Source organism: Falco cherrug, chromosome 1 (assembly GCF_023634085.1).
Source record: "Falco cherrug isolate bFalChe1 chromosome 1, bFalChe1.pri, whole genome shotgun sequence".
In the NCBI taxonomy this organism is placed as follows: domain Eukaryota; kingdom Metazoa; phylum Chordata; class Aves; order Falconiformes; family Falconidae; genus Falco; species Falco cherrug.
In genome coordinates, this window is record NC_073697.1 from 36,347,015 (window position 1) to 36,356,374 (window position 9,360).

Sequence of the window (9,360 nt, forward strand, 5' to 3'; positions counted from 1 at the left end):
CAGAGTTCTTTTAAGTGTATAGTTTTAAGAATATAAGGACAAATATATTTCACGTTTTCTATACCAACAGGAAAAAATACATATTAAGAAACATTCTGCTATCATGATTGTCATGATATATGTTTAACTTCTAAAATGTTGTTGGCATCGGCCTCTGTGGAGACTTTGGACCCTTGGAAAGCCCGCTCTCAGGGGTATGGGTGTGCGGCTCATGACGTGGAAAAAGCCCTGCCACTACATAAAGGGTGGTGTGGGCCTCAACAGCACCTTTGTTGCCCTTCTTTACATGAGACACCAGGAGCAAACCTCTGGGGGGTCAACCAGGGGGACTGTGGGAACCAGCCTGTTCTCAACACAGATGTCTCATGTTCAGGCTGGATTCAGAGAAGCTTCCTGTGCCTTTGCTGCATGCCCTTGTCTCACATGTGTGTTAGGCTGATGTTGGCTCCTTTTCCGTGCAAAAGCCAGGAGATGGGTGGTGGCATGGCATGGGCATCTCTGCCTTCCAAGGGTTGCTAGCCTACACAGGGGCCGCAGGCTCCAAGGCTCATAGGAGAGATTTTGTTGCTCTGACCACGTCAGATATCAGCATGCAGCTTAGTATTTAACATGAGTGCTAGGCTTCTGGATTTTATCTCTTAATGAGGCACAGGCTATCCTTGGGGGATGGTGAATCATGACATTTCTTGAGCACAAGCTCACAACCAGCAGCATTTATTTTAGGGACTGTGTTGGGCAGGAGTCTGCATGAGGCAACATTAGCTCTGATTACAGGAGTCAAACACTAAAATCTATTAACTCAGATATAACGGTTTTTGGTTTCTTTTTGTTTTATTTTGTTTGGTTCAATTGGATTTGCTTCAGACATGACTCATTGCTACTTCCTGCAACTCCACGATGGTTTCTGCAGGACCCTCGGCCGTGGAGCATGGCTTGCACCCACTTCAAACACAATACAAATTCTCATGTATAGTTTTCATACTGAGGCTTCATCTAAATTAAACGTGGCAGGCCAGAGGGTATGCAGTACACATCCTTGGTTCCCTTAGTAGACTGAAAAGAGAACTACAAAGAAAAAAAAAAAAAAGGAAAAAAAGAAAGAGAAAGAAAAAAAAGTCTGGATATATAAAGGAAGAAGTCAAATTCCAAAAGCTCACAGGAAGCCAAATTCTCCAGGCACAAGAAAAGTGACATTATCCAAACCAAACCTTAACACAGCATGGAAATGTGATGAAGAGTAGGCCTGGTATTTTCAGTGAGGCTATAGACATATATGTAAATACAATCAAATTGGGAACACATTCTCAGGATTAAAGAGATCTGCGTAGCACTAGAAGAAAGAAGCAGCAGATGTAACTGCTAACAACAAAAGAAGGGATTTCTGGCCAAAGTTCAAGATTTTCTTGCACCCAAGCCCATTGTTGCAAATGAATCTGGACACAGTAAATAATTTACAGTGACTTGTAGATCCAAATTCTTTTTGTTGTTGTTCATGAACTAGCTACCATTTACCAACATGCTGACTTTTATAAATGAGTTCCTTCAGAGCTGTTCAGCGAACACATAATGCAGACGTAATTCCATCTAGGCAGTGTCAAGGCTCTATTAAACCGAGTCACTACAATGGTTGTGAGATGGGCAATGACCGAAAAGCATTGTTGAGTGAAGATGACCAAAAAGTTCTGAGCCCTGATCAGCACATTTCCAGCAGCTGAGAGGCACGAACTCCCATGAAGCTGATCTTCAAGCTTCAAAGAGGTCCCAGGCACCATGGTTCACATAAGCCTCTCTTGATTAAAGAGGGGAGGTACCAGATGTGGAAGATGCCTCGGTGGAGCAATGGCCTGGGAAACAAGACCTGACAGGATAGTTCAACACCGATTTTAATTTCTTGGTGTCTGTAGCCAGAGCTCTCTTCTTAGCAGCAGGTATGAAACAAGCCATTAAAATTGGGATGCAGAATTAGAAAATCTTTCCAGGTCAAGGCAGGCATTAAAACAATGATAAATAAGTCATCTCAGCTTCCACACATAGTTGAGAGAATCCTGAACACAGGAGAAGAGTGCTCAGCCAAAATTAATCTGGAAATAAGACCCACCGTGACCAAGTCTCTTACTTTTACTGGTCATCTGAGAAATATTAACAGTATTTTCAGCATCATTAACTTAATGTTCCTGTCTGTATGTTGTGAAGACCAGAAGCCTGATGGGTTAAGGAAACACATAGAAATGTTGTATTCAGTGTCCACACATACTTCACAGGTTTCCACAGCAAATGTTGCAGTCTGACAGCTTAAAACTAGTCAAAACCAGGAACGACAATGCAGATCACAGTTCTCTGTCTTGCCGCCTGCAAGGGCATCTGTGTTTCATGTTATTCAGTGATCCTGAAGGACAGAAAGGGCTACCATATTGTCTCAGTGGGAGATGGAGAAACAAGTCCATCTGTCCATCATGATTTTTAAGGGACTGGCAGCAGCAGACCTTCTAGATCTGGGAGAAAAGGAGCTACGGGGTGGTAAGAAAGTGGAATTTCTCTGGTTCCCAAGATGGTTTTCCATGCTAACGCCATACCCAAGCAAGTCCCTGTGCAGGGCCTGCCCTGTGCTGGGCTGTCACTCTGACAGCCTGGCCATGCAGTGCTGCCCCAGTCCTAGGAGACCACCACCACAGAGACCTGGGTCCTGTGGCCGCTGTCCCACAGACCGAGGTAACCACCCTGTTCTCCCTCGCTCACTGCAAACCACTGTGACAGCTCAGACTGAGCCTAGACCACAACCCCAAGCTCTCATCTCCTTTGCACTGGGGATGACAGTTGATTAAACAATGAAAATGTAAGATTATTTGTTCTATTTTTTCCTCAGAATGAAAGTCCCACTTTGGCACACAATACTTGGATTTTTGTAAGATCCTGCTCTGCCAGATAAAAAAGGGGCAGATAAAGGAATCAATTTTATATATAGATTTACACTGCTCTTTTAAAGTCTTAAAGTCTACATTCAAGTTGCTATTAATGATCCAGCATGCTAAACAATTTTTAATATCTTATTACAAAAGCTTTTCAGCTTGCTTTTAACAAAAGGAAAAGCTGGTTTAATATATGAAGGCTGAAAAATTGCCAACTATAAAAGAACATCACCTTTTTTTTTTTTTTTTAATTATTTGAAATGCTTCTGAATTCCCAACATAGTTACTGGCATCCAAGGTTATGATCTAAGAGAAAAGATATGTTCATTTAATTAAAGTAGCCTTTTACGTTTTTTAAAAAAGTTACTTTTGAAATGTTCATATTGCTGTTTATGAGCTTTGGGAGGACAAGAAACTCTGGGGATTGCTAATGACATACAGATAGCCATATGTTCCTCTCACCTCTGCTTTTTTTCCTGGGACTGATTCTTCAGTACTGGTGCCATGTATAAAGTAATAATAATCTATGTCTTTTCTATGGACCTTTCCAATCTTTGATTGCAAAGCACTTTATGTTGTGAATGGGAAATGGAGGCAACAGAAGATGAGCTGATTTGTCCCACAGGATCACACTGCAGATTAGTGGCAAAGCTCATCCCCCAGCAGTACCCTTGTAAGTGGCCCATGCTAGGTGTAAAATGCTATCATCCGAAATTGCTGACTCCTCCACAGCCCATTGTTACTGCAGATGCAAAGAATGGAGACATACGTCCATTGATTTCAGTGATTTACACCTCATTGAGAAAGTCAGCCCTAAAGCATCACCAGCATGATTAAAAAAGAGAAATAAGAGAACACAGTCTAACTGATACTTAATAAGAGATCGGTTTGGCAGTTTCATCTCGGCTTCAGAGCAAGGCTCTGGTCACTCTTGGGGAACCATATGTTGCAGCCACAGCATGCCAGCTGGCCACCCAGCCCCATCAGCACCCAGTGCTGTTATACAGAGTTCATTTTCTACCTACTACATTGTCAAAGTAAATGGAAAGCTGAATAAACAAGCCAAAGCTACACAACAACATGAATAAATTAATACAAAGGGATCTTTGGCTCTTACCACTCAAATGGTGAAACAGTTTGATTTTCTTCTCTTCTTCAAAACTCAAACCATGCTGACCTCCCTCAGAGCCACAGATGTACTTACGAGGTCTAGCTCCGTGCCTAATTACCAGAACACTGCCTAGGATGTAGCCTATTTTTAAATAACTTCCCTTCCATCTTTGAAATCAAAGAGAGAGTATGTGATGTAAAGAACAGCCTAGGTCCAGATAAAGATTTAAAACTGTAAGGGAGGAAGTAAAGGAAGAGAAGGATGGTCTAGTGGCCAAGATAAGGCTCATAAATTCCTTAGGTTTAAGGCTGGAAGAGTCGTTAGAGTGTCAACCCGGCGTGTACCATGGGCCACTAAATGTCACCCAGTAAGGCCTACAGTGAACTCAGACTGACTGCAGTGTAATTGGTATCGGCCTCTGCTTTGTGCTGCCATAGCCCCAGTGACAGACTAACCAAATCCTCACGGCAATGAAAGAAAACTTTCAGAGATGGGGGTGGAAATACAGTGAAAGTAAACAAACAAAGCTTTCATTGGAACCGTCTGGGATGAGAAGAATGCCAGCGTCAAAAGCTGGAGGATCAAAGATTGCGTCTGTAGTGTCTGGTTCTCTAGAGGCTTAGGCCAGCATTGCTGGTGACCCACAAGGTGGTGTGACCGCTGGAGCAATTGTATCTCCCCTACAAATGCAGGGAGATGGGCTCACCTTGCCCATGGGAGCAGCATGGATGCAAATGATGTGGACCTGTTGTGCAGGGGGACCGAAGTGGGGGCTGTGGGCAGCACACGCACAACTGCAGGCACCGAGCTGCCCATCCTCCTCCTGCTTGAATGGCACTGCCACCCAGGAGGTGTTGTCTCTCCAAAAGGGCTGGATGTGCAGCAGAAGAACCCGTGTTCATCCCCAAATGGTGCACCCCAAACGTCACATCTTCAAAAGGCAGGAGTTCCCTTTGTGTTTCCATGCCCTGGTAACATACAGCGCTGGGGAGAAGCAGAAAAAAACAAGGCAGAAGCTTCCCTAAACTCATAATTCCTCTCTTTGACTGGTCCCGTTGCAACAGTTTGCAGGAAAGAAGCATGGAACGTATCAGATGGAGACGAAACGGCAAGAGGAGACTGTAAAATAAGACACCTCTTGACTGTGAGCAGGTTTGCTTTCTCTCAACAGGCTCTCCTGTTCTAAATACAGCACCTGGTGCAAGCCTGGCGTGCAGATGGCCCTGCCGTGGTGCGCACAGCGCGCAGCCCTCTGGATCTGGCAGGCAGCTGTTTCAGTTTCTTTTTGCCAGGCTGCCAGCTCAGGATTGTTTTTACTTTTCTTTCCCTTTTTCTGCTCCCTCTGTACTCAGCCTTAACCTCCATGATGTAAATTGGAAGAGCAGATGTATAATCTGGGAAATTTTCCACATCCATCTTTTAAAGAGGAAGGTGGATAAGCTAACTCAGCTTTTTAAGGCCCCAGTTCGGAAAAAGCACTTTAAGCACATGCTTAAGTCCTGTTGATTTAGGAAAGGCAAAAAAGGCTGGTGATTTCATAGGTCTTAAACACATGCTTATGTGTCCTTCCTGAAGAGCAATATGTACCTGAACAGTGGCCCGATTATGCCAGTGCAGAAGGCACAAAAATGAGTGTTCGCTGCAAAATACACAAGCTGAGTAATGCCCTGGTTTAGCTCTTTACAGTGATCACAGTTTCATTGATTTTCAAGGTCAAAGAAATATGCTGACTTCAGAGCCTTGTTAGGATTGCGGCACTCAAAAACAAAAGCAAATATTTAAATCCTGGTTACCCCTGACTCCTCCAGGCTCTTCCTTTGTCAATAAAACTCTGCAGCCTTTATCCCTCAACAAAAACATTGACAGCATTATCTGAACAGGCGCATTTGGATTTTAGGAAGGAGAAAATGAAAACAGTTAAGGGTTCTCACTAAGGACGTTTGCCACCAGATGTCAAGATGAACTGTTTTCCCCGGCAGCTGCAATACTGCAGGGAAATGTGGTACAGCGCAGGCAATTTTGCTAGTCAGTCAACCATACCTGGAAAAGAGCAGCTAACCAGCGTGACCTGCTTCCCGGGAGGACCAAGCGAGATACGTGTGACACGGTGCTTGTACACCTCACACATGGATTTTTTGCCTTTGTTTTCTTTCCCTCCCAGCACCTGCATATACAGCCTTGTCCTCTCTTTGTCCTTAACCCCCCCAGCAAGCCCTGTTGTTATTGCTCCTCTGCTGAGATGGAGAACATGGGACAGGGGGACCCCTTTGAGTCTCATTGCTCCAGAGGGCACCCCAAGGAGTGAGGCTGGCCTTTCTGTCTCCAGCTGTCTGTGGTCATGGCTTCTCATCTTGTCATCAATGACTAAAGACACTTTGTAGGCTTCCCTGTCTGGAAATGCCTTCCAGTGCCCCAATGTGAATGAAACGTGGGTAAACTGCCCCAACCCAAGGAGCTGCCATTGTTATTCCCACAGCCCCGCCACTGCCTGTCCCTCTGGTCCCCATATCTGTTGCCACCTGAGCTCCGAGACCCGGGATCCCCATGGCACAGCATGAACCTGGCATCTGCACCAGCTGCTTTTAATGAAACAGGCAGAAGTCTAATCTGGGTATCTTTTACATTGACACAGTCTTCCAAAATGCCTGACAAGCAAAGCAAACAAGTGAGACAAAGCCAGCTCCTGGGGCTAATGAGCAATCATCACAGCCATCTTCAGGGTCCTCTTCCCAGGGCAGAGGACTTCCAGCCTTTATGACTGTCACGCCACAGGTCAAGTGCAGAGATAGAAATACAAAGTTTTGGCTTTTGTCAGAAGGCTGCTGGCTCACGATTTCTGACAAGAGGTTGCTGTGAAGGTCTCTGTCTGACTTTGGATTTGCTTTATACTGTCTTTCAGGAAGATCTGAGATGAGTGGATGGCTGGAGGGCCCAGGCTTACCTCCACACTCCTGGTGCACTGAAGTTAGTTATCAACAGGCACAAGTCAGACTAAGGAAGGAGAAATGTGCTGGAGAAATTAATGACACGGTTTTACCTTGTCTTTTCCCTTAATTGTGGCTTGTGGCAGATTAACAGAGATCAGCTTTCATTGCAGCTGCCTATACTGTACTTGACCTATGCAGAAAGAAAGAATTTGGTCCCCAAGCCTGGAAGTCAGACAACCTCGCCTAGCTCTGATTTCTCTTAAATAATTTTAATTAAACAAGGAAACAAAAAAGTGAACTGACAGTTATGAATAATGACGTGGAAATGGGCTATGAATACAATAAGAACTAATTAAACAGTGAGGGCAAGACCATGTTGATTTATTTCCCCCCCTTTTTTTTTGTGTCAGACTTTTAAATGAAATACATGTGCATTAGGCCTAAGGAGGGATTTAAATCTGCTGCACACACTTTCCTTCAGAGCAGCAGAACGCATGACAGATGTTAGTCTCATCACTTAATGCATCCTGCACTAGGCTTCAGGCACCAGTGAACAGTGCAGGGTAGGAACCTGTATGGGAGGGCATAGGAGATGATGCTGAAGAAGTACGCTTTACTTTCTATTCTGGGTGTGCTCACACAAGTGTACACTGAACCTGTGGCACAGCAAGTACCGTAAAGCCACATCATTCCCAAATGCTAAGATGCTTCAGTCTGTTCTAATAAAAGTATCTGTACTTCCCTAGCATGTTACTACTGAAGATGTGCAAATAACAATAAAAATATATTGCATCACAACAAAAATGAAATCACTGGCAGGGGACCATCCCACAGACCACCTGCAGATTATATATCATTTCTTTTCAGAAAAACTGGAGCAGAGGGGAAAGGGAATTATTTTATTCCACAGAAACTGACGGCAGCAAGCTGTAAATGATACAGGCAATATTCATTCCTCACTCCCAAAGAGACGAGCAAGGGCCAGATACAGAAAATTAGAAGGCTTTACTGAAGACTTTCCCGCATTAATTTTTCCACAGGCCCCTTACTGCTGGTTTCAAGGCAAAGGACAGCAGGAGCACTGAAGAAGGTGACCTATCATACAGTAGCTGACCAAGTAGCCTCTGTCGCCCGTTGCCCGGCACTGTGAATCCTGTCCTTTCATTAGCACTCCTAGACCCCCACCCAGATGGACACGGGTGGCTGAGCATCCCCAAAATATTATTGAGAACTGGCTGCCTGCCTCTGAGCTTGAGACCGACTCCAGGCTTCCCAGGTTCTGCAAAACATCCCTCCAATTCCCTCGCCTCGCGTTCGCTGCTTGTCTGCACTGTCTTCGAGTTTATCATCTCTAGCAGAAAACGTCACTGAGCTGGAAGGTCTGTTAACACCCAAACAAACCATATTTTTCCAATTGTCTTATGGAGCGGATTGTGTGATGTGGTTGCTGTGGAGACTGTCATAGGCGCGGCAGTATATCTGAGGAAGGATCACTTCATACATTCCTGGCTTCTTACACATTTCCCTCAACGAGTGCCAGGGAGAGAGGAGGCAGAGATAAGTGGATCTTTGACCTGAGCCACCATGGCAAGAGCAGGGGGCTACACCTGGTGCCTGGGAAGCCCTTTTGAGCCTGCGCTCCAGTCTCCTTCCCCTACTCTTTGCTTAGAGGGACTCACGTCCATGTACAAACCTTTGAAAGCCCCTTGATAAACTGTGTTCAGAAAGCTGCAAACCAATTTGGCCCATCTACGCAAAAAAAGTGTTTTTCCTTGAAATGGAAGGGCTGTATTTTCCCTAGGCTCACTTGTGCACAGAAAGTCTCACTTATGAATCTACTACACGCAGCGAAAATGTGCCCTTTTTGTGAATAAAGCCCCAACTGTCTACTAACAGTGCTAACACACTGACATCATTCTGCAAACATTTTCACGTAATACAGTCTCTGACAAGCTTTGTTTCCACTTGGGTCAAATTACTTGGAAAAATCACACTTTTCCCATTAAAGAATAATTTTCTTATTAAGCAGTTTCCAAGGTACTCCACCCCACCAACTTCCAGTCGGAGCTGGCTCACTTTGTTTGACCAGGTCCGATGGCCAGAACATGGGCGGTCCTCAGTGCCAGGGCAGGTGGGAGCCAGGCAGATGCGCTCAGCACAAATATTAACTAAGACTACAATTGCTTAGGTACTTTCAGCTCTGACCACAGCCTCCAGCCAACAGAGGTTAGAAAGCTCTGCGCCTCGATGAACAAGTAATTTGTGGTGATTTACAAAGCAACACTTTGTACTCCCTACATTTATTCAGAGATTTAAATTCAGGTGAGCCCTGCACAGGGGTCATTTGAATAAGTAAAAGCATCCTAAGCTGCTGAGTAAGGTCCAGATTTGCTGATACACTCTGGATACTCGGTAT